This window comes from Marmota monax, unplaced genomic scaffold (genome assembly GCF_021218885.2).
Source record: "Marmota monax isolate L192 unplaced genomic scaffold, Marmota_monax_Labrador192_F-V1.1 WCK01_AAM20220418_F8-fsc00123, whole genome shotgun sequence".
In the NCBI taxonomy this organism is placed as follows: domain Eukaryota; kingdom Metazoa; phylum Chordata; class Mammalia; order Rodentia; family Sciuridae; genus Marmota; species Marmota monax.
This window is the reverse complement of record NW_026692159.1, coordinates 1418386-1445792: the sequence shown is the minus strand read 5'-3', so window position 1 is coordinate 1445792 and position 27407 is coordinate 1418386.

Genomic DNA, 27407 nt, shown 5'->3' with positions numbered 1-27407 from the left:
TCTTCTATTTTGATAAGATCGCCCCCTTTTCTTCCCCCTTTTTCTCTCTAGCTTCTATATATGAAAGAAAATATGAGTCTTTACTTATCTAAAACTGTCTTATTTCACTTAACATGTTCACAACTTCCATACATTTTCCTGCAAATGACATAATTCTGTTCTTATGACTGTGTAAAACTACATTGTGTATATATACCACATTTTTTTATCCATTCATCTATAGGCTGGTTCTATGACTTGGCTCTTGTGAATTGTGCTGCTATAAACATGGGTATGCATGTATCTCTATAGCAAGGCTAACATCAAATCTCAAACACCAAAAAAACAACTAATCTTATCTGGAATAAATGAAAAGAAATCCACAAGCACATACATCATACTGAACAGGAGAATACCAAAGACACACAGAAGATCTTAAAGGCATATAGAAGAAAAGAGAATTCACATATAACAATTAGCACGAGATCTAATTTTTCAACAAAGGAACTGGAAGGCAATAGAACTCTCAACCTAGAATCACATGCCAAGTTTAAGAGAGGGTAAAATAATGACATATTTGCACAACAGAAAGTACAAGAATTTGTTCTAAAACCATTTAAGTGACAGGTGAAAGGATATTCTTACATAAATTGTGGTATATTCATAAAACTGGATACTATACGATGGTAAAATTTGATAATCAATAATTTCATGGATCTACACGACTGAATTTGAAAAACATCTTGATGAAAAGAAGCAGAATAATGCATATGGTGTGATTCCATAGATACAATATTGAAAATCAGGGCTGGAGCCAGGCACCATGGCTCTGATTTACAGTTCCAGTCACTCTGAAGGCTTAGGCAGCAAGATTGCTTTTGTCTACAAGTTCAAGACCAGCCTGGGCAACAATATATTGAGACAATGTCTTAAAAACTCATATGCAACTTGAAAAAAATATTTGAATACCTAAAAGTTAAAGATGATGTTAATCCCTAAGATTAAAGTGATGTGGCTGAGGAGACTCAAGAGACAGCTTTTAATGTACGGTAATGTTATATTTCTTAGGACCTCCAAAGATGTCTGTCTATATTGTATTTCCATGTTATATATACTCTTTTATATGTAAATATAGTTAAAATAAACTAGAAACAAAAGCTGATGAGAAACTCTTATTATAAGGGCAAGGTTTAGTTGTCGCTGAGCTTTGCATTTGACTGAACAGGAAGCATGCTGGTGGCCTTCTAAATGGTATTCAAATTTTGCTCCTGAGTCATTCAATTGCTTGGGAAAACTGGTAAATTGTCTTTTGGAGCCATACATCTATTTGGAGAGCATGCTGTGCATGGGGCAAGATAGTGGTGGATGGAAATTTCTTTTTCCCTATATTTTCAACTTAACTACTTTTTTTCCACTCTTACATTCTTCCTCTTTCTTGTATCTGGCCTTTCTAAGCACTAGCCTCTCAGGTATTCGTCAGACCAGATGAGTTTTTCTTGAGCTCAGTGTTGTTCTAATTGGACAATGTATACATAGTACATTTATTCAAGAAAAAAAAAATGCAGAAAGAATATAGCTACCACTAATAAGGAAATATGTATCTGAATTAGCTGATGGCAACTCATTCTTGTGTGCAGAGTTGAGAAACACAGTTCTGCACAGCAGCTTCAACGTCCCAGGTTGGATGGTCTGATTCCTACAGGCTGACCCACGGCCTGCAGCAGCCCTGAATCCACATACCAGATTCATCTCACTGTTCTGCCCATATTCCTCTAACCACTAAGTCTTTCAAAACTGTTGTATATATAATGCTGGAACTTGGGTGTTTTTCTGTTACTCTAACCACCTTGTAAACCACAGACTTGTCATCCATCATTTACATGATAAAGCCTATTCATGAATCAATTGCTGCATTTCTCTATGCCTCTACAAATGCAGGTGCAATAAATTTCAAGAACATGGATTTACTCTCAAAATTATAAATGGGAGAGAAGAGGCAATAATTTAATAAATTCCACAACGCGTGTGTCAAAGTAATCTGGATTTTACAAGGGAAGTTAGAATGACTTCCGTCGCCACCTAGAGCAGTAGCAATCAGAGGGAAAATTTAAGACATTTAGTCTAATAAATTTAGAGCACTTCATTATATAGCTACCACTGTAGAGGAGAAGAAGTGTTTTAGGAATGTTTATGAAGTCTAAGAGTGTAAATTGAGGGGTTTCATTCTCAGATCTGCCAGTGATTCACTGCGTGAGCTGCAAGAAGTCACTTTCCTGAGAATAATTTAAGTCTTTATTTATATTTCCAGGGTGTGATACCTTGAAAGGAGAATCACAGTGCAGAATATATTTAACACAAAGGGAATCTCAAAGACCTTGAGTAATAAGGAATGAATTTCCTCCTTGAACAAAGATGCCACCACTACCAACATCTCTTCTGACATTTCAATCACAAGTGCAACTTGAGGAGTGGTACCCATTTAAAGTGCTTAAAGTGCATTCAGCGTTGGACTGTTGTTTTTAAATATATAGAAGTTAGAGTGATACATGTACTTTATAAAAATAAGGAAATAGCCATAGTTTCATAAAATGATCCTGCTACTATTACTGTCTGTTTATCCTTTACTAGTTTTCACTGTTATAATATTTTATACTAATGGTATTGTGTGTAAAATGTTGTGGTATGCTTTGTTCACTGATAAGAAATATTTTAAAGCTTATCTTTATAACCATAATTGATAATATAATTTTAATGGTCACATAGTATTCAACCAAATAATTTTACCACATAAGAACCATTCCCCTATTTTTAGACATTTATATGGGCCTCATATCTGAGCCATTTGAAGATCACGGTTTTTTTCTGTTGAGATGTGAAACAAAGTACCAAAATACAGCCACAATTTACAGTACTAAGCAATTCATACACTCATGCAGTTTTAAGTTTTTGCTCAATATCTAATTATCACACTAGGCACATATAGGTATGTTACCAGTCAAAAAATGATACTTCAGGGCTGGGGTTGTGGCTCAGTGGTAGAGTGCTTGCCTCACTGGGTTCAATACTCAGCACTGGAGTTCAATTCTCAGCACTGCATATAAGTAAAAGAATAAAATAAACAACTAAAAAATATTTTTAAAATAATAATACTTCTGTTTTTTTTTTTTTTTTTTCTTTGGTGGGGGGAAGCATTAACAGGAATTGAACCCAGGGGCACTTAACCACTGAGCCAAAAGGTGAACAGCCATTTTTTAATATATTTTATTTTGAGACAGGGTCTCTCTAAGTTGCTGAGGCTGTCTTTGAACTCATGAACCTCCTGCCTCAGCCTCCAAAGTCACTGGGATTATACGTGTGAGCCACCATGCCCAGCAAAAATAGTAATTCTTTTTGCTGTAATATACACCATATTACATACATAGTTAAACTGAAGTACAACCATATAAACTTCTTGCGAATATTTTTCTGATCCTTCTTGTGCCAACATTGTTCTTTTAGCAGTCCCTGCTCACCAAAAGATAATATGTCATTAGAAACTTAGCAAAGTAGATAGAAAAGGATTGGTGCTATCTCAAAAACCAAGAACAGGGCATCAAGACATGAATGGTCATCAGTTTCACATGTTCCAGAGAGGTCATGTAAGAGGAAAACCAGCTTATACTATGGCTTGGATCTTAAATGTCCCCCAAAAGCTCCAGTGTTATAGGTTTTGTCCTTAGCTGATAGTGCTATCAGAAAGTGGTGAAAACTGCTTCCTGGCTGCCATGAGGTGAACAGCTTTGCTCCCCCATTACTGCCCCAACATGATGGCTGCCTCATCACAGGCCCAGAAACAATGCAGCCAAGTATTCATGGACTAAAAGCTCTTAAACTGTGAACCAAAATAAATTTTTCCTCCTTAAAGTTGATTTATGTCAGGTATATTGTCACAACATGGAAAGCTAACGCTGTCTCAGTCAGTGAACAGGTATTTCCTGAATGCTGACTATGTATGTGCCAGGCACACTTTAGGAGATGGGTATAGAATCATGATCAAGGCTGAGTCCCCTCCCTTATGAACTTTATATTGTAATTGGAGAAGAAAGAAAATAAATATAAGGATCTAGAAATGATTCCAGGCATGAAGAGCTATCATGACAGTACATTTGCTTGAAAATGTCTTAGAATTTAACTCAGGTGGTCAGAAAAGCTCTTCCCAGGAAACCGCAATTTGTTTCAATACCTGAAATACGAGAGGAGCCATTGGAAGTGATAATTAGGAGGTCCTTGGCAATCCTGCAAAGTAGACTTGTAGGTGAGTAGCAAAGATAGAAGTGAGACAATATCATGCCCAAGAAAGAATGGTTGGTAAGCCAGAAGAAAGAGACAGGAAGCTTTATTCGTAAAGCTTACCTGGAAAAGAAGGAGGTAGAAAAAAGTGAGAAGGAAATGAAGAATAAAATCATTATCCCACTCTTTTCCACAATTCACCTTTTACATGGTTGCTAATGTTGCTTTTTTATTTTTAATTTAATGCTGAATATGTTTACAAATCATGGTAAATTATCCAGTAGAAAAGCAGATGTTGAAAATAAGAAAAATAACCAACAGAGCAAGGTCCATTTTCAAGTCCCTTGAATAGAATTGTTTATTCATTAAATATTTACTAAGCTTTTTTGTCTAGTTTGTCTTTGTTCTTGAGGGTTTTTTTTTTTTTAAATGTCAGAAGCACAGAAAAGCATGACTAGCCACTGACTCATTTTGCAGGAGGGCTCCTGATGATATATTAGGCTGAATTACAGTCAGAATAGTTAAAGGGGAAACTGCTGCATATATGACTTCACTACAGTGATTTGGTGAGGATAGACACTCTCTCCAATTTAAAGACATAGGAAAATATTGCTTCTATCAAAATATTCTTAAAATAGAGATGGCAGCTCTGATGCTAAGTTTATGACATGTTCTTTAGTGTTTGAACAAAATTTGCTATACATAGAACAAATTCAAGTAATATGTGATTATACATGTATTTTTTAATATCATACTCTCTTGACAGAAAAATTTAAAATCCTATGCTACATGGACAATCTCCCTAAATCACTTTTTATGGTTATAGGCTTATGAAAATATTTTCTTGAAAATTAAATGAGTTTTTATGACCTGATGGTCACTCTCTACTTATCATTTGTTGGATCACAAACTAACATCTAATTAGGAAGGTCTATGCTTTAGCCATTAATTTTCTTGGAGGTTAAAGATCATTTTCCTGTCGTGGTTTATGATGTTATAAATGAACACTTTGCCAGGTTGGTTATTTCCTGCCTGTTAAACATCAGTGAGATTTAGGCCAAATTCACCTCAATCTTTCAATCTCCTGGCCTAATATTTAATAGCTAGGTAATAGTTCTCCCCATACAAATGCTTCATTCTGACCAGATGAACTCATGCATCAAATTTTTGAGAAAGTGAAACCATTCTAGTTTTAAGGGTGTTAGGTTAAAATCAGGGCTTTTCAATCTTGGCATGATTGACATTTGGGGCAGGATAATTCTTTGTTGTGGAAGGTTGTCCTTTGAGTTATAGGATGCTTAGCAGCATTCTGGCTTCTACTCAGATGGCAGTGACATCCCCTGGTGCCCCCCTTTATGACAACCAATAATGTTTCTAGATATTGCTAAATGTTCCCTTTATGGCAAAATCTCCCCTAGTTGAGAATGACTAGAATAAAAAACAGGCATTAATGATCTAAGGGAGGTGATTATAAAGACATTAAAAAGCTAGCATGTCCCTTGCTATATTAGAAATGCACATAAACAACTTATCTTTACAAAATAAAATATACAAAAGATATAATGATTACTTATTTTTCATTGATAATGGATATACTTACCCAGCCCTCCCCCAACACGCACAAAGAAACACAACTCCTACTCTGTAATTAGAGAAAAGTTACATTAAATTGTCTTCAAAATGGAAATGTTTCACAAAGCACATACTTGGAAAATATTTAAGAATCACATCTACTTAATGTACTCACATCAGAGCTACTCAGCAATACAAGCAATATTGCTTTAATTCCATCTGCAATAACAGTATTCTCCAATCACTCAGTCAAGCCCTAAGCATGGCCACCCTGCAAGGCACATGGATAGGAAAATCCAGGTTCACACTATAAAGATCATATCAGTGCTCCAGGTGTACCACCACCAATCTGTAGTAAAGTCAACACTGGGTATCATTAAATAATTCATAGGCAGCAAAGCACTGGGATCTAAAGGCCTCAAGAAGGGAGGTGATAAATATAGCTGCCCGATTACTCTCAAAATGATTAACCTATTACTAATTGTCAAGGGCTGGGGAGGATGCACGGTCTTGCCAGATGAATAATGAATTTTAGGTGCATATCCATCCCCAGCTACTCATTACACATTCCGTCCAAAGAAGAGATCTAATTAGCCTAACAACATCAGGGTTTTCATAGGGCTGCTTCAAAGAAGGAAACAGAGCTGTCAGAGAGTCAGAGCAGGAAGACCATGCAACTACAAAGGGACTTAGAATCACCTCATTTTCTGGGAGCTGTTCCCACCAAGCAGTGCCTGTAGCTGGCTTCATCCCTGGTGACTAACACTATCCCCACCAGAATTGTCGAATGTATGAGAAGAAGAGAAATGTAAGACCCCAGGCCCACTGAACTCCATTCAGGAGGCTGCCCTATTCAATATGAGGCTGTCAAAATATGGGATTCTATAAAAGTTTGTTACTAACTTCCACAAATGAACCATCCAGAAGCCAGAGATCCAGTGTTCAATCTATGTACTAATGCACTTAAAACGCTTTTGCAGATACACTGGAATTAAAGTGCAAATCTGGGAAAATTACAAGCCTAGGGCTCTAGTGCTTCTCAAATACAATAACATTTGCCCTCTGAAGTTGGTCCAGCAAACAGTGTTTGTTGCTAAGCTTCAAGGCCTGTGGGATACAATGGAGAACTGCTTAAGCTTTAACTCCGGCAGCTGGGAAACTGCCCTGTATCCCTCTTCTGGGCTCTCACATCACCCTAAGCACATGAGCCTATAACTGATCTTAATAACCAAAATCATATTTGTTTAGACATCCGTGTAGCTGTGGACTCAGAGGGCAGAGGTGCTGTCTTCCTTCTCTTTTGGTACCTGGCACAGGGTCTAATACCAGGTAGGCGGTTGTTAAATGATGGTTGAGCTAGCTAAGTGAACATGCTTTTATGTCTTCTTCCTCAGGCACATGAAACACCTTCTATTTTACACATCCTATTTTGTATCTCAATTCACAAACTCAGGGGAACAAGAAATAAAGTTTCATTATTTTCTACAATTTGTCATAACAGTATATTCTGCTAAGGTGGCAGAAGCCAATTCAAAGATCTTTGCCACTTTCCTAGGACTTAAGTCAAAGGAGAATGTGTGTGTGTGTGTGTGTGTGAGAGAGAGAGAGAGAGAGAGAGAGAGAGAGAGAGAGAGAGAGAGAGAGAATGTGTGTGTGTGTGTGTTAGAGATAGAGATAGAGACAGAAAAAAAAGAGGGGGAGACACAGAGGAAGGAAAGGTCTCACTGATCATTTTTCTGGCATCTTTGGAAGCAGTCAATATTCTGTCTCTCAGATGCAACAAAGACATCTCTACTGTCCATCCTCATGGCCCAGGTTTCATTCCCAGGAGCTCTTTCTTCAACTTCTGGGGCAGACTGAAATCATATTGCCACTCCGTGCTATTTATTTTCAAGCACTGAAAATTCCCTGTGGTGTTTAAGATATTGCTTTTCTGAAGTCTCATCGCCTCCACAGTTCTACTAGGAAAATGAAGCAGAGGCACAGTCACTACATCGCTCTTACTTGCCTTGGTCCTAGCTGGAGAAATTTGTTTCTGGTTTTCAGAAATTCCTACTCTCTTCCAAAACAATGTCCTTCTCATTTCCCTATCTCAGTAGTGCTCAGCTGGGGGACATTTAGGATTATTCCCAAGGAGATATTTTGTGCTCTGGAGGTATTTTGGGTTGTCACAACTAGAATAGTAATGGGTACTATTGGCATCTACTTCGTGGAGACTAAGAATGCTGTTAAACATTCTATAGTTCCAGGACAGGACACCACCCCCCCAAAAAAAATGCCAGTAGTGACAAAGGTGGAAAGCCCTGTAGCTCATTTCTTAATAGACTACCCAAAGGAATTGTGGATATTTTTAGCTATAAAATTATGTATGTGTTTTGGCATATCAGCAACTGTTTCTCACCATTAATGAATGGGTAATCAAGGGGAAAAATAAGTAGACACATTTAGAAAGAGTTTATTCTGTGCCAGGTACTGTGCTCAACACTTCACATTTACACTGCCACACTTAATCCTTGTTGAAAACAATCATGTCAGGGAGTTGGAATGCTTATCTCCATTTTACAGAGTTAGAAAAACAAAGCATTCTCAGAAAAATTAAGGAGAATCAATTAAATGAATGACCCAGATTACAGTAACCATAAAAAGGCAGAGCAGAAACTTATTATCAGACTATATGACTCTAGAGCTGATGTTCTCCCAGCCTCACACAGGAGATCTGATTTATGGATCTGTCACCCTCAAGCATTGTCTTTTTGTAGAGATTGTTGCTTTATTCTAATGGATGGACAGTCAAGTACAGAAGTTTGACATTCAATAAAGAACACTGTGGGGTTTTGCTTTTGCTACTGTTTACTAAAAAATCTTCAACACAATGAATAAATGTGAGGTTTCCTAGGAAAGCAAGAAGAACTAGTGTAGCCTTGCAGGATTTTTTCATCCCATGACTGACCAAAAGAAGCAGAAATAATTTATGGATGCTTAAACTTTGAAAAAAAATTGAATAACATTCAATATATTTCTAGATGTGTGACTCCGGTACAACATAATTTGGCCCAGGTTGAAAAAAAGATCCAAACATCAATGTATGACCCCCACAACCCCCTGGATCCAGATCCTCCAGTTTGGAGAAGCAAAGAAATCGGCCCCGAGCAAATTTAGAAAAATGTAGAATACATGGTGTAAATCCCATTTCTCCATGGCAAATAACCAGCCCTGCAAAACTAAACACTGGACAGGATGCAAAGCCATATAACCTGTGTGATTGCTCTATCTATCTACCTGGCAACCTTTAGTTCCCCTTTCTTCTAAGAAATAGAGTTTCAGGGAGAAGTAGAAGTAATCTCCTGAGAATGAGAATTACAAACACCCTACTGGACAGGAACAATACATACATTCACACAAAACAAGAAACCCATCAGTCCATGACTTTTTCAATAAAATGAACCTCTCCCTCCACAAGGGGATAAACTCAAACACAGAAAGGGTTTTCTCCAACAACAGATGAAAGCACACACACACCCCAACATGGAGAAACTGACCCTGGAATATATAGGACAACGACATCAAGACAAACCAGTAACTAAGGAAAAAAATCCCAGAATGCAAGTGCTCACAGTTCCAGATATCTGCCCCTCAAGATCTGTTTCTGTAAAGGAGCTGAAGGTCTGAAGAAAAATCCAAACAATATACCCAAAGCTGTTCAGTGCATGCTTTAAGGCATTGGCTCACAAATGCAGACACAGGCCATTTGGGGAGGGTAGGCTAAAGGATTATGAAACTCCAACCTGAAGACTGATTTAGTAGCTCCACAGTGGATAGTGACACTCTATATTTTGCATGTGATGTCTGAGAATCACTGTTTGAAGTAGAGAGAGGGGTCAAGTCAAAAGTTGCCATGTAAAGCAGCAGAGCTATCAAGGATATGGGGGAGGGGGGTATACCTAATACTAGTCCAAAATCAATCAGAAGTCATAAGGAATATTATCCACCCTGTGAAAATGTGAGTCAGTGACCTCAACACTCAGCTGAGAACACCAAAATAAAAGGAATATATGGCAAAAAAGTTGATATATACCTATATGCATATTCACATGCATTTTCAATATATACATGTTTGTGTGTGTATGTGTATGTGTGTGTATGTGTGTATATGACTCAACATTAGGATCATTGCTTTAAAATTAGGCTAATAACTATGGAACTTTGATTGAGAAGAAGCTACTTATTATGATTTTACTTTTCAGAATTAGTCAAAATTGTTTTGAATATAGCTTTAAAAAATACAGTTACATGATCCTGGCCCAATTATATGTTATAATATTGACACTCTCAACTTCAAGCTTTTTATTCTGCAAACAGGGATGACAAGTGTGCCTGTCTTTCAGGATTAATGTGAGAATTAAATGAGGTCATACGTGCAAGTCCCTGAAAATATACAAAGAAAAAAATCAATAGGCATCAGCTATGGCTATTACTATATCATAGAGGAGAATTTAAAGAATCCCCTCTCTATATAAAAGTGATCATTATAAGTGGATTTTTGTTTGTTTGTTGGTTTGGTTTTGGTACTTGGGATTGAACCTAGGAATGCTTTGCCACTGAGCTACATCCCCCATTCTTTTTATTTTATATATTTATTTTTTTAAAACAATTGAGACATGTCTCACTATGTTGCTGAGGCTGGCCTTGAACTTATGATCCTCCTGCTTCAGCCTCCTGAGTTGCTAGAATTACAGGTGTGTGCCATTGTGCCTAGCAATAAATCCATTTTAAATTAAATGTGCACTTATAAAAAATGGAAACTGAGCAAAATTAAAAATTAGCTGACACATTTGGCACTGCTGATAGGAAACAAAATATAATAGGCTACATAATATGAGAAGAACAAATATGTAAGTTTAATCAGTCTCTCAAATAATGAGACTTTATTTAACAAATTAATAATAATAACCAATGCCATTCTATGTATGCAACTAAGCACAAACTTCTAAAGCAACATGATTTAGAAAGATGAACAGTAAAAATATGTGGCAAAAATTTACCACATAATATAAATGAAAATGGGAACAAGCACTCATTTAAAGGATAAGATATGGAAATGGAAGTCTCTATACATGGCCCATTAGAATTCAGGCATATGGCTAAGTTAAGTTACAAAGGAGACTGGTAAATACAATCTAGGTCTCCAAGCACCCAGATCAAGTGTTCTGGTAATAAGGAAGATATTGCTGGATGACCAGCACGTGTCCGACATAGGAGCATTGTACTTAAAATGAGAACAAAGCAAAAGTGTTTGTAGAACTAATATTTCATTCCACCTTCTCGAAAAAGTGCCAGATAATTTAATTTAATCAGGAGATGGAATAATGGACATGAACATTAGAGAGTAGAGGAAAATTCATCACTATTTGTAGAATACAACACTGTCCCTGGAAAACTCTAACAGAATCAATTAAAGAAATATTAATGTCAATAAAAAAGTGACAACATTTTTGATAACTATGATTTTCTCTAATTAAATCACATCTACTTAAGGAAAAGTATTAGAAAAACTACCGTATCCAAACAAGAAAGAATAGCAGCAGCATGAACAGTAGCACAACTACAACAACCAGGACACTAAATAGAATTCTTAAAAATAAACCTAATATGAATTGGACAGGAATAATAGAGTTACCATGAAAGTCCCCATAGTAAAGTCAAAGTGATATTTTAGAAACAAAGAGTAATTCAATCATCTTTATTGTTTAGTACTCTCTGCCCAAGGGCAGTTTGAAAGAAATACAAGTTTCTTATCATGTTTAGGCTTCTCTTACCTAATGTCTAATGACGTGTCCCTTTGCTTCAACTTGCTTCTTTAAAGCAATAAGTGGAACTTGAATCAAAGTGTGGAATATGATACGTCAAGAAATTTGTAATGTTTTGAACAACCCACAATAAAAAATTAAAAAAAAAAGAATAATCAAAAAAAAAAAAAAAGCAATAAGTGGAACCACGTCAGCCCCATTTATGCCTCTACATGCCAAAAGAGTTCTTGCCTGAAGACATTTGTCCTAACCAGTTCCTCTTTTTACCTAGATTTTCCTAAATAACATTAAATGGAAAAAAAATTATGGTACACCACATCACATAGCATCTAATTAGAATTTTCCTGAGAGTATATTAAATGTCATTGAATAACATACTAAGAATTAGTGTGATTATATCATCATATTTTTATAATACTATACATTTATTTTATGCATTAAATATGTTAGATTGTATTACTTATGCATTGCATTATATGATACTGATGCAATTAAATGAACACACTACATAAAGGCAAATATCCCATACTATTATATATACACAAAATATATTCAACAAATAGCAACCTGGTGAGATTTTCAGGTAATTCTTAATTTACCTTTTACACTTTGTGTTAAGTTGGTTTGAGATTGGTTGAGGAACAAAGCACCAAGCAACACTAGTGAAAGAACTACCAATCAGGCACCCACAAAATCACCTGTCAATCAGTGGGGTCTCCTGACCAATCCTGAATCTCACCAAGCTTCCCCGACCAACCCCAGTAGAACAAGGGACTCCCTTTCCTGTCCCAAGTCCTCCTTTTCCTGTCCCAAGCCCTCCCTTCCTTCCCTAAGCCCAATAAAAATCCCACTCCAGCTGAGCCCCTCAAGATTCTGCAGGACCCCCTCTGTTGGACTGGAGGGTCTCACCTGGGAGCAAATCTCAACAAAGCCTCCTTCAGCAGCCTTTTAATATGCCTCCTTTCCATCACCATTGCCTGACCTTACACTTTGTTATCTGTTTGTGATACATACAGGTAGATAGACAGATTGATCAATAGATAAACAAGTACACACAAGGGGAAGCTGCATTAGTTAGGACACAAGTACTGAAAAATCTCAAATTGGCTTAAACAAAAAGGAACTTTATTAACTCACTTTCTCATAATACATGAAAGCAGTGTCATCAGTCATGTTGTCAAACAGAAATTGATTAGGTCCATAATTCTGTGCCTTTGAGTTCTGAAGATACGAAGATACAGCAATGAGAAAGTGTAACCAACCTCAAATATGGTACATTTTGGAGGAGTTAAGAAAGAAGTATCAAAACAAATATTTTGAATATATTTGGATCTCTTTCAGGTTCTGATAAGCACTACAAAGAATGAAGTCAAGGACTATGGCAGAGAAGGACAGTGAAATTTGCTTTGGTTTGAGTGATCTAGAAAGTTCTTTCAGAAAGGGGAAGCATTTCAGTTGAGGTTTGAATGACAAGATAGCTCTGCAATGATATGGGGATGTTCCAAGGTGAATGAACACTAAGGACAAAGAACTTAGGCAGAAAGTATGGTTGTCATGAAGAGAAAGAAGAGGGAATCACATAGAGATGAGGATGGAGAGAAAAGTGGAGGTAGAAAACAAACAAACAAACAAAAAACCTTTGGGGATAGGAATGAGGAAGGCGAGGATCACAGGGTTTAGTTCTGCCTTACCTAAGTTTCCCAAACACCTCACATGAAGGCCTGGAGTGGGGAGGCAGATTGTGTTAGACATGAAAATTCTCTAGGCTTTCAGACAATGTCTCATGTGCTGTCCCTTCATTCTCTCACTCCCTTGTAATACATTCAATTTACTCAGTTTCCTTTCTTTTATAAAAATAAAAATATATTTCTTAGCTGCCAATGGATCTTTTATTTAATTTATTTATTTTTATGTGGTGCTGAGGATTGAACCCAGGGCCTCACGCATGCCAGGCAAGCTCTCCACCACACAGCCATAACCCCAGCCCCTCAGTTTCGTCTCTTTAATTGCTCACATCAATTCTATGAGGTCACTATTCAACCAGTTTTAGGAACAAATAAACTATTTCCAATTGTATCACTAAATTAGTGGACTAAAACAAATGTATTCTTTTAAAGTTCTGCAGGTGAGAAATGTGTCTCACTAGTCAAAGATCAAGGTGCCAGGAGGGCTGGGTTCCTTACAAAGGCTATAAAGAATGTGTTTCCTTGCTTTCAGATGCTGTCTACATTCCACAGTGTAAGGCCCTGCATCACAGTAACCTGGGCTTCCATTCCAATCTCTCCCCCTCTGATTTTGATCCTGTGTCCTCCCTCCTTACAAGAACCCTTGTGGTCACAGTGGGTCGACCTAGATAATCCAGAGCACTCCCCCATCTCAAGATCCTTCACTTAAATCACATCTGGTAAGTTCTGTTTACCATATGATATGACAGCTTCCAGGGAATCTGGCATGGACATATTTTGGGGCCATTATTCTGCCTATCACAAGCACTAACATTGGCAAAATGACATAGCAAGGCAGGGCCTTTCCTAGACATAGAACTAATACTTAAGTGATCTTAGCAAGAAACTGTGCTAAAGGACAACCTTAATGTTTTGAAGGTAATCTTGGTTTAAGAGGATCACTCATAAACAACACTGATCTGGCCAGCACATCAACCTAAATGTCCTTAGGCTAAGTGGAAACACAGCCTAATTGTTATGAACTACAGAACTCATAAATATTTTTTTTGATGACTAACTCTCACATTTACTAGCTGTGGGACCTTCATCAAAATACCTTACCATATGGTAACTCAGTTTCTTCATTTGCAAAAATGAGAAAATAATAATCCCTGTACCCTACAGGATAATCAGACAGATATAATGAAATAATATCTATGCAACATAAATTAGTAGACACATGTGGAAACAACTGCAGCAATTTTTGTTAGGATATTATTTTACTTAGGTTCATAGTCAAAAACTTTAAGTCAATGTTCATTTTTCATTGATCCTTGTAATTTAGTGTTTTGCTTTCAAGAAAAGGGATCAAAGAAGGTACATGGTAAAAATAATCACATTCTTCTAGTTTAATTTTACAGGTAGGCTTTTCATTTTTGTAGCCTAAAAAATGCCTCATTAACAAAGGAGTTATTTATCAGTCCTGTAAATCTTGTCAAAAAGATACTATCATGATGCTGTTTTTGTTCAACAGAAATACAATCAATTGCTCTCAATTACTTGGTCTCACATTAGTTATGGTGCTTCAAATCTGAGAGGAAAATGACCCAGATTATGCAAAGATTCACTTATTAACTCTAAGCAGTGCTAATTAGTAGATTTTAAAATGTGTTCTTAGAGGTCAGAATCCTTTCCTGACTTTCATGGACTCTCTTTTTAAATTCTAGTACATGCCTGTCTTTGCCGAGAGCTAGAAAACAATGATTGAAACCTCTTTGTTCTCTTTATGGCTAAATTGTCAGAAAATAGTTATATTCAAAGAAATATTTAAACACATTTTACGCTTAAAGTAGTTAAGAGCAGGAAGACGAAAAGCTCTACTCTATAAATTGCAGTATGATTCCATCTATCCTTACTAGTATGTAGGTTTCAAGAACCATATGTGGATATAAAACCTCATGGTTACAACCAGCTACTTCAATTGAGGTACTACAGGACACACAGAGCACACAAGTCCTACTGCTCTTGGGTATTTTCTTTCATTTCTTCTCTTTAACTAGTTATAGCCACTCTCTCTGCATCTCCTTTGCCACACTACTAATGATTACATCCCCAGATGGGTTCTGCTGTACTAGAGACTGTAAAGAAAACTCCTATATCAGTGGGATCTTGTTTTAATAGATTAATTTCTCCAAATTCCAGAACACTGACCACTTATATCAGGTTATTGCCAATGTATTGAATGTAGTAAGCGTAAAAAGGAGAAAAGTCAGATTAATTCTAGCTTCTCTTCTGAACTGAGTAACTAACTGTTCAATCTTCAGTGAATGCAAGCAATTAAAAAAACAGGCAAAAAATAGGTCTCTCTATAGAAAGTGACATCTTCCAAAATGGAAGAGAATTCTTAGTCATCCCAGGGACATGTCAAATAGGCAGTCCAATATAGATATTGAAACTTAACAGTCTATCTCTAGGCTAGATTGATGAATTAGGAAGCCATCAGTGCATTGATAGCATTTAAAGTTGGAAAACTGAATAAAATCATGATGGAATAAGTATACATAGAAAAACATATCTAAGGACTGAGCTTTCGTTATTGCTAACATGCAGAATCTAGGTAGAGAAGAAGGACCCGTAAAAGGAGATGGGGGTATAGCTAGTAGGGTAGAAGGAAAATAAGGAGGATAGAATATGCTAGAAGACAAGTAATGCAAAAAAATTATGAATGTAATGCACTCCACTATTGTCATGTATGTAAGAAATAATAAAATAAATAAAGAGAATGACCAAATGTCAAATGCTACTACTTACTTGAATAAGATGTGGGCTAAAAACTGACCATTTTGTTCAGCAATGAGACCATGATTGGCATAGACAGGAGAATTTTGGATAAGTGATGTTCATGAATGAATTGTTAAGTTCAAAGGAAAATGAGAGGAATAGCTGGAAGGGAATATAGGTTCAACAGATGATTGAAAATGGAAGAAATTATGTTTCTGTACTGACAGAGATGAAAGGGAGAAATCTATAATATTTAAGAAAGGACTCATATTCAATAGGAAGGACTAAATGAAGGAGATGGGATAAGGTTCAATGTGCAAATAGTGGATATTGAATTTAGATAGGAGTAAATATAGCCCATCTACTTTAATCGGAAGAAGCCAGAATAGACAAAGATCCACATAGGTAGGCAGGCATTGTGGCAGGGACCCAAGAGAAGTTCTCTTTTTAAATAGCTTTATTTCTGTATAATGCATATACCATAAAATTCATCCACTTAAAGTCTATAATTCAGTGAGTTTTTAGCATATTCGTAGAGTGGTACAACCATCACATCTTAAGATGATTTTCATCACCCTGAAAAAAATAGCCAGAATCTATCAATCCCATTTCCCCTCTTTCTGGTCCCCATCAATCACTAATTTACTCTCTGTTTATATGTATTTGTATATTCTGGACATTTCATATAAATGAAATCATACAATAAGTGACCTTCGCTGGTTTCTTTCACTGAGCATAGTATTTCAAGGTTCATTTAAGTTCGTTTCATTCTGTCTGTATCTGAATAATATTCCATTTAATGTAACATGAATTCTGTTTATCCATTCAACAATCCACTGTTAATCTGTCTACTTTCCACTTCTCACCTATATGAATAGTGCCATCAGGAACGTTTGTGTATGAGTTTTTGTGTGAGCAGATTTTAAATACATATATATATATATATATATATATATATATATATATATATATATAACAGTAGAATTGCTGTTAACTTTGGGTTTTTCTTTCTTGAGGAACTTCCAAAAAATTTTACAAAGTAGCTGCACTATTTTACAATCCTATGCCACCAGCATTTCAGCATTCCAATTTTATCACATCTTTGCTAACAACCACTATTGCACATCATTTTTAGCATAGCCATCCTAAAGTTTATGGTAGGGTATTTTGCTGAGAGTTCTCCTTTCATTGCTTATATTGCTTAGTGAAATTAGGAATCAATACTGTCAGTTGAAAAAAATGGGGGGAGTATTTACTGGAGGGTTGAGGACAAATGAAACGTCATGAAATGGAATTATCTGATAGTGAGAAAGTAAACTTATTAAGGACAAATACTAGGATGGTAGCCGATATTTGGGGCCCATGTGAAATGTAGGAGAATGTACTTCAGAATAGACCAGTCAATATTATTTCCTGAGTTTTATTATTTTTCCCAAGTCATTTCACTGTTTGTGGGTAGCTGTGTTAATAATGACTGTCAAGATAAAGTTTTCATCAGTCTATAATGAAATGAGAAAAATAAAGACAATATTGATAGTTTTTCATAAAACTTTATTCAACTCAAAGGGTTACTTTATTCTGAGACTATATCATTTCTATAATGTAGTGTTAAAATATCCTTTTATAATATGATGGGATATATAGCTTTGTTTTTCATTGCTGTTAGTAGCCAAATGTTTTACTTTTATTTCATTTTTTTTTTACTTAGCATGTGAAAAGTTGAAAATTTTATGCTCCTCCTCCATTTAAAAAATGTCTGAGAAACCCAAAATATCAGATCACTAATATATATACAATATAACCCTGGCTATATAAAAATATAGATAGCATAACAACCAGATTAGAATACAGTAAAATTTTAACAGTGGTTAACTCTGAATGATGGGTTTATGAGTGATTTTTATTTTGTTCTCTATGCTTTAATGTGCAATCTTAGTATTTCTATAAAGACCAAGTTTTATGAAAAACTGGAGTTCTTTTTCCAAAATCCAGAGAGTTCAAACATTTAAAAGAGATAACATGCTATGAAAATATCCAATAAATATTTTAACTCAAAAGTTGCTTTAAAATTCCATCTTCTTCAAACATTTAATACATAATAATGCCTATTTTCTCTAAATCTTACTATAGCTCAAAATTGAGTGTGATTTTCCTATGAAGTGCTTAATTCTCTAGTGTCTTAGGGTTCATTTAGAGTTAATCATTGTCCTGTTGTTGGAAGAGTGCATGCTGTCTAGAGAATACATTAGTGATGGGTGACCTTCAAAAGGTCTGCTACAAAAGAGAAAATCAAATCAAATCCCCCCATTGTATACAAGCACTACTGAAAATGTTATAACAAAGACATGTTGCTGCCCAAACCAAAGAAAGGTTATCAGTGGTTAGCAAACAGTACTGTGAGAGATTTGCCATAATTAAAATAATCTTTTAGGGACTGGGGCTGTGGCTCAGTGATAGAGTGCTTGCCTAGCATGCAGGAGGCACTGGGTTCTATCCCCGGCCCCCACATCAAAATAAAAACAAATAAAATAAAGGTGTTGTGTCCATCTACAACTAAAAACCAAAAAAAAAATTAAAATAATCTTTCACCGGTCTGAAATTTAAAGAAAAATAGGGTTGAACTATAGGAAGAAAAATACAAGTACTGGAAAAATACCAACTCAAACAACAGGGCAAATTGGTCACTTTATCCATTTAGTTTTCATCTTCCAAGACATGTCTTCATCACTACTCACTGATGTGACCAATGTAAAGCTTCCTGTTTGTTAACAAATACAGGGACATATAATTCAAGTTTATTTACTTATCTGTGCCTAATGAAGACATGTTCCAAGCTTTTAGGTAACAAGTGCTAGCACAACTCTTCAAATGAAAACTAAGTCACTCTAGATATTGGTTTGCTCATCACAAGGTAGAAAATTTCTGGATAGAGACAACCATTACCATCCTCAACAAAACAAATGAGATATGACATCAGAAAACGCTGAGGTCAATAAATTTAATTGTCAGCATCAATTAAAGTTATCCTATTATTCCCTCACCCAACACTTTATTAAGTTTTTTTAAATAATCTGCTAGCCTAATATCCTTGGGCAATTAATGTTTCAAAATATCTTTATGAGCTAACTTCTAACTTACCATCTTCTATAGATCTATTCTGTCTCCATCAGCCCTCACACTCAATTGGTCACTGGGTTCTAATGATGAAACCTATGTGAGGTACCTCACAAACTCATTGCTTCAATTTTATTATATCCTTTCCACATCAAATGTTCATTACAACCTAAGAATGTAGCAACAAAACGATTCCCTGTGTCTTCCATGTCTCTGAAACCATCATTCGACACTGTACTCCTCCTCCTCCTTCCATAGAGTGATCTGATTCCCATCAAAAGGCAAATCTTTCTCAGCTGCTCTTGTTCCTATATTCATCACCTTTTCAAGCTGAACAACTCTTCTACTATATTACTGAAATCAGTCTTCTAACATGCTCAAATAAGCACTACTTAAATAAAATCTCTTTCGTCATACAACAACTGCATCCGGATACTGTCCCACTTCTTTACATTCCATTACAGCAATGTTTTTTATCAAGAGTCCTCTTCACTTTCTATCACAACATCCTCACTTCCCACTGACTTTCTCTCAAAGGCAACTATGCTCCTCTTTTTTTTTTCTTTCTTTTATGGTAAAAACTAATTATACAAAATGGTGGCTTCATTTGTGGCCTATTGGTATATGCACTAACTACGCTTCTTTTATAACCACTCCACTAAAATCTTCATCTTCATTTCAAAACCCCTATCCAGTCTTTCCTTTCTTCATAAATTATACAACCATCTAATTCATTATTCAAGCCATTCTCAATTATTTCATTTTTTTCTACCCATCACATCCTACTATGTCCACCATCTACTTATATATATCATTCTGTATAGCATTTGTACTGGACTAGGAGCCACCAGTGTGTCTCACTTGGACTCTGAAATAGCCCATGTTTATATCCTCCACACTAAATCAATTCTCAGAACAAGTACTAAATATAAAAATAAACTGGAAGCCCAGGACAGCGGCACATGCCTATAATATCAGCAACACAGGAAGCCAAGGCTGGAGGACCCCAAGTTCAAGGTCAGCTGTAGAAACTTAACAAGGCCTTCAACAAGTAAATGAGACCCTGTCTAAAAATAAAAAAAAAAAAAATTAAAAGGGCTAGGGATGTAGCTCAGTGGTAAATCGCCTCTGAGAACCAAAGTAGGAAAAAATTGAACTGTATATTTCAGTTCTACAATAGACTCATCAACTTCCCTAAATAAAAACATATCCCAGCACCTATAAAAATTAAACATATTTACACAAATTAGATTTACATATTTTTCCAAATACAGCAACGTATTTAGCAAAGTACACTGTATGAGGTTTGGAACATGACATGTAAACAAAAGAGCAGTGTATAATCTTGTCTTACAAAATGTAAAAGTAAGTAGCAGTGACCCTCAGACAATGTGTAGGTATTCATAGTGCTTTAATAACTATTGACTTATTGAGCTAATACATTTATGAAGACTATTAAGACTAAATCTATGTTATGATATACAATGATCATAGTTCATTGTGAGGTAAATAATTTGGGGATTGACTCAACATTTATTTAAATCTTATATTTTGGATCAAAACGGTCTTCATCTTCTTCTGAGTGATTTTTAACTTAGTCTTTTTTTATTTTGAGATAATTACAGATTTTATCAAGTTTCTCCCAAAAGTAGAATATTCCAAAATTAAATCACAATATCATAATCAGGATATTGAAGAAGATAAAAGTCAAGATACAGAATATTTCCATCATCTGAAATATCCCTTATGCTGTTCTTCTAGCCAACCTCATTTTTCATGCCCCCTCCTGAACCCATGATAATCCCTAATCTGGTCTTCATTTCTATAATTATTTTTGCAGTGCTATAGATAGAACCCAGGGCCTCCCTCAAGCTAGGCAAGTACTCTATCACTGAGCTACATCCTAAGTCCCATTTCTGTAATTTTAACACTTCAAGAAGTTTATATAAATGGAATTCTATAGTAATTAACCTCTGGGCACTGGATTTATTTCACTCAGCATTATTTTGTGGAGATACACCAATTTTGTAGTACGTATCAACTATTTTCCAGAGTAGCTATACCATTTTACATAACTACCAGCAATGTAGGAGTAATCAGATTTTTCACATCCTGGGTATTTAGTTTTTTTATAAATTTTTTTAATTTATTTTTTAGGTGTAGATGGACACAACACAATGCCTTTGTTTTTATGTGGTGCTGAGGATCGAACCCAGGTCCTGCCTGTGCTAGGTGAGCGCTCTACCACTGAGCCACAATCCCAGCCCCCTGGGTATTTTTTTGGTGTTGTCACTCCTATTTATTTTGGCCACTGTGAGAAGTATGTAGTGATATTTCATTGGGATTTTAAGTTTTCTTTTGCTAATGGCCAATCTTTTGTATACACAAATCTATATTTTTTTCTATAATTTTGCATTTCCAAGCCTCCGAAGAACAAAGCTCCAACTGAGCTTTGCAAACATATGTCTAGACCTAGAATTTGGAGTGAAAGATAAGGTGTCTGAGAAGTAGTGACTAGTATTTATTTGACTCTATCTTTGCACAGCTATAATGTCACTTTCTCAAGTATTTCAGTTGATACCACTTCAGTCATTTTCATATTAGAAAACCTTTGTATAGGAAAAGTCAGCTTAAAACATTATCGGTACATAGAAAGTAATTCAAGCATTATTTACGATCTTTTTCTGCCTTGAAAATAACATGATTGGGTTGCCTTGAAGTTAAGTTGGTAGTATTGTTTTTAGGCTATTCATGGAATTCAATAGAAATAATATCAAATAATATTAGCCAATGACAGTCCAAAATAGACATGGAAACAAGATGAATTCTTATATATTACCATGTAAACTCAGGGTCATTCATACAAAGGTTACCCCCAAAATGCTAGATATCTGACAACTGATCTCTTGTTTAAGGGTGGCTACTACCCTTGTCTTCTTAGCAGAGAGTTTCATGAACCATATGCTTTTAGTAAATTCCGATTCATCAATTTCCCTCATTATACTTCTGCTGCTAGATCTACATAAAATAGTAATATGGTAAGGGAGTCAGAAAAAAAGAGTTCATTTTACTTTTTCTAAAATTCTAAAAGCATCCTTAGAATTTGTCTTCCAACCTGTCACTACGCTTCCTAGAACCCATTCCAATCTCAGTATTTATGAATTTTCCCTTCCAAACGCTGCTTATAGCACAACTACATTCCCCAGATAAAGTGAATCAATACAGCAAGAGTAGTGACTATGGATTCAGGAACCAAGTCAAACTAAAGTTTGTATATAACTGCTAGGAGTTCATTAAAAAAGTGTTCACCAAGTCTTGATTACTATATCCCATATAGTTAAGTGGTTTTCACTAGATTCAATGTTTATGGAGTTCACTGTTTAGCCACATGCTATGGCAATCCCAGCTCTTCCAAAGGCTGATGCAGCAGAATCTCAAGTTCTAGGCCAGCCAGAGCAACTTAGTGAGATCCTGTTTCAAAATAAAATGAAAAGGGCTGAGGATGTAGCTCAGTGGTAGAGCATCTCCTGATCTAATCCCCAGCACTAGAGAAAAAGAAAAAAAGCCAGGCACAGTGTCACACTCCAGTAATCCCAGTGACTCCGGAGCCAGTGGTTCGGGTGGCTGAGACAGAAGGATTTGAGTTGAAAGCCAGCCTCAGCAATTTAGTTAGGTGCTAAGCAATTCAATGAGACCCTGTCAAAAAAAGAAAGAGAAAGAAAGAAAGAAAGAAAGAAAGAAAGAAAGAAAGAAAGAAAGAAAGAAAGAAAGAAAGAAAGAAAGAAGAAAAGAAAGTAGCTCAATGTATGAACACTACATGCTAGGTGAACAGCCAATGGTTAGATGATGATGATGATGATGATGATGATGATTTTTGCATTGATGGGGATGGAACTCAGGGTCTTGCACATGCTAGGTAAGCACTCTACCACTGAGCTGTACACCCAACCCAGATTTTTTTTAATTGCATATAACAATAAGCCTAGCTACCATCTAAGAAATGTTATATTATATTGGGAGAAATGTGCTAAGGAGTTTTTTAGCCATCTCACTTATTGCTCACCTCCAATTTAAGAGATATTTTATCTCAGTTTTATATGTGGGAAAAAAATCTGTGCTCTGAGAGATTAAATCATTTGATATAGTTGGCGAGTGCTAGAACCAAGTTTCTCTTTCAAAGTCCATATTTTAGATTGCTTTGATTAATCGGTAATCACCCTAATAAATTCTCTAAGTATCTGGAATGTGGATGGTGGACAGGGGTGGACAATTAAATGTAAAATCAACTTCAAAGTCACAGATTTTTATTCACTAAATAGATAAGTCACAGGAAATTGAAACTCAATCTCTCATCTCTTGGATTTACTAACACTGATCCTCAAGAAAAAGCATTTTTTTTCCCTAATACCAGACAGATTCAAATTGGTGCTCATGGTTAATCATATGTTAAGATACACATATATGCATATATAAACCCACATTTGCACAAAAAATACAAACACACTTCATATTTATTCACAGACATTGACCACCTTCACCTCCCACCCACATACTGCTCATCTATTGATAAAACAAGTTGTTTAGTGTGCTGTTGGGTCATGATTGCCCAGATCACACAAAATGCTTCCTGGACAGCTGTCATCTGAAAGCACCATAGAGGGACTCTACAGATCTGGGTAAGAATGAAGAAAGAGGTAAAGAAGACTGTCTGTGCCTCCCTTTCCAAGATAACAGTGTGCATACCCATTTCATTTCAGCAAATCAAGGTCCCTATTCTGAAGAAATTTTTACAGGTAAGGCAAATATAGATATAATATTGCCATTCAAATTCACCCCAACCAAGCAGAGCCAAAAAAAAAAAAAACAGTCAATTATTGAAAGTCTATTATGTATCAAGCACTATAGATTAAGTCATTTGATTTCCACAGTCTTTTGCAGTAGGTGCTATTATTTTCATCATATCATAATACATAAACTGAGATACAGAAATATTAAGACTCATTCTTGGAAACTGGTACAGACAAATATTAGAAGTAGACATTAGAATAGTACCTGATATAAGGCTGGGGTTGTGGCTCAGTGGCAAAACACTTGCCTAGCATGCATGAGACACTGGGTTTGATTCTCAGCACCACATAAAAATAAATAAAATAAAGGTGCATTGACAACTAAAAAGTATTTTCTAAAAATAGTGCCTCATATATAATAGAGATTCAATAATACACCTGCTGTTTTTATTATTTTTGGTGTGTGGGGGGGGGCAATTTGATTTGGGTGAATTGGTATAGAGATAAACACCTGTATGCCTTACTCATAAAACTTTCCCAACAACAGTGACATTTATTCAGAGGAATAAAATGGGTATCCACACTGAGACAGATATACCACCCATAAGTAGTCAAGAAAAGGGTCTTGGAGGAGGAAAGCAAGGAGAGAGGATTGGGAAAACAAGCTGGTCCTAGCCATAAGGACAATTCCTTAACAGCCCCTAGATATGACCAACCACAAAAGGTACTTCCTGTTGCACCTACAGACCCCCACCCCTACCCTTGTGCTGATGAAGGGTTAGAAATCACTTTCTCTCCAGATTTGCTGAAGAAGATAAAAGAGATGACTGGTCCCCTTTCCGAATGCTATACCCCCACCAATCACCTAAAGGGACAGATCAAGCCCATAAAACCCCCTAGATAACAGAAACCCATTGGTCCCCTTCTTTAGGACACTTCCCATATTGCAGGCACCTTTTTTGCTTTAATAACTCTTGCTACTGTACTCTGAACTTGTCCCTGGATCTCATTCTTTTAATTTGTGAGACAGAAGAACCCACCTGACATCCAAATCCCATGATTACAACACTGTTAGTTTTGAAAGGGAGGCACCTCCTGTCCTCTTTACCACTTTCCTCACAGGTCATGGCTGGTGACTGGCTCAGCAGGAACATGAATCCAAGCTCCAGGTACAACTACTCCTTCCCCACTGGGCCCAAACTGTCTTTTTCTTAAAAAAAAAAAAACAGATGAATGCAAAATATGACCTATCATGGTGCAAAGTAATGTAATTCCATTTCACTTCTCCTCCTACCCCAATCTGCTCCTAGCCAGACGCTTCTAATGTATGTCAACACACATTCCTACTGCCCTGACAGTTGTGGCTCTCTCACACAGACGATTGAGAAATACATCCCTGCTGTCTAGGAAAGCCTGTGAAGAGAAGAAATAACTCTTTAAAAAACATACAGTATAAAGAGACACTAACAGCCCCCATCATAATAAAATGGCTAAGCCTTGCCAGAATGTATAAAGAAAAAGGACTGAATATCCAACTGAGGTTAAAAACACTGGTCTTGCTGTGCCTTCAGAGGCCTAAAAGATATCAGCTATTGATAGTATTTGCTCATGCAGAGAAAAGAACAAGATTATATTTCCTTCTTAAGCAAGGAGGGACTAAAGAGGAAGCACATAAAAGGAAACATGCAAACATTGGAGTATATTTAAAAGGAAAAAAATAGACTTTTCATGAATTGCTTTTGCTCTATTATTTTAGCACAGGAAATATAGGCTTGTTCTTACGTTTGTTTTAAACCACAGGAAGTAAATTGAGATAACACACTCCTGTACTATGAACAAAACCATATGACTTAAGTCTGATGACCTTCTACTATGAGTTAAAAATAGGGACATGTGGCCTTACAAGACCAATTGTATTTGCAAAAACAAGAAAAAAATCTGCTTAAATCTGGCAACATCTAAACTATCTAATCATAGTTCCTGTGTGATTGAGAAAACTATGAAGCTGAATGGGGTTTTGGCAATTCATCTAGATTCATGATTTTGCTATAGAAGCCCTCTGAAAGCACTCTCCATAAGGCTGATGATGAAAATGATAAGCCAAATGCAAAAAAGAAAGAGAAAGACAGATTTAGATGAATTGATATGCCCCAAGGCTGTACTGTGCTAAAAGCCTACCTCTTCAAAAGGTGCCTAAAAGCCTGTGCTAATGTTTACTGAATATTTAAGTTGCTGAATAAAAGTCATGAGAACCAGATTTGGGAAACAGACAGAAAGGATTACATTGTCAGGTACCATATTATATGTGTTTTACATGAATTTACTTCACTTGGGATTATAATATGGGAAATGTAATCATCCTTATTTTCCAGATAAGAAAATCATGGTCCCAAATATACATAAAATTCTGTTGAAACTAATAAGGAGCTTCAGGATTTGAGTGGAAAAGGAACTAAATGTCTCAGAGAAAACCCAGACATTATTTGCAGTTATGTGCAAAAACTGTCTTTAGGAATGTCCCCATATGCCCAGATTAGGTTAAATCACCTTCTCAAATGCTTTCAAAAGTCCCTGTGTTCTTTACTCCTATCAAAACTGCAATTAATCATATAAGATTTTAATACCCAGCTTCCCCCCAAAAGACTAGCCTATAAGCTCTGTACAGATGGAATCTTTTCTGTCTTATTTCTTCTGCAGCTTGAGCATTCAGTACGTTTGCTGGCATACAGCTGAAACTTAGTAAATATTGCATAAATGAATAAATGGAAGCAATAGACCAAATATTAGACTGGGCTTCAAAGCAGAAGGTATTATGCAGATGTTGTCCATTCATATTTTTTTCTCAAATATGGATTCATCAGATTCCTGCCAACTTTCCCTACCAACATCACCAGCCGCAACTCCTAAGTTCTTAGATCATTAAATAACATCATTATTTGCCCCATCACTCAGACCAGAAACCTTATAATCGTGCTCCATTTCCCCCTTAAATCCTGTAACAAATAATTTTCCAGGTCATATAAGCTCTACCTATCCTTCAATATCAAACTCCTATGCCAAAATGCAAGATGAAATATTTTTCATTTCAATTTCCTGTTACATATAGTACACCTCCTCAACAACAAAGTATTACTTTAAGCCTTGTATCACCAATTTCAGATCTGTGTGGGGAAGAGAATCAAATATACAGTTATTATTCAATCTCTCATTACAACTAACAGATTAATTTGCACTAATTAACTGACAAATAAATATTTGTGAAATAACTTGATTTATTAAATTATTCAATAATTTTAATATTATTCCCAGTATGAATCACCCTGATATCCAGGAAAAGGATTGTCAGTCCTTCCTTAGTTTCTATTAAAGAAAGAAATTTTTTCATTAGCTATATAGTGAGATTAGATAGTTAGAAATAATGAGTGGATGCTTAA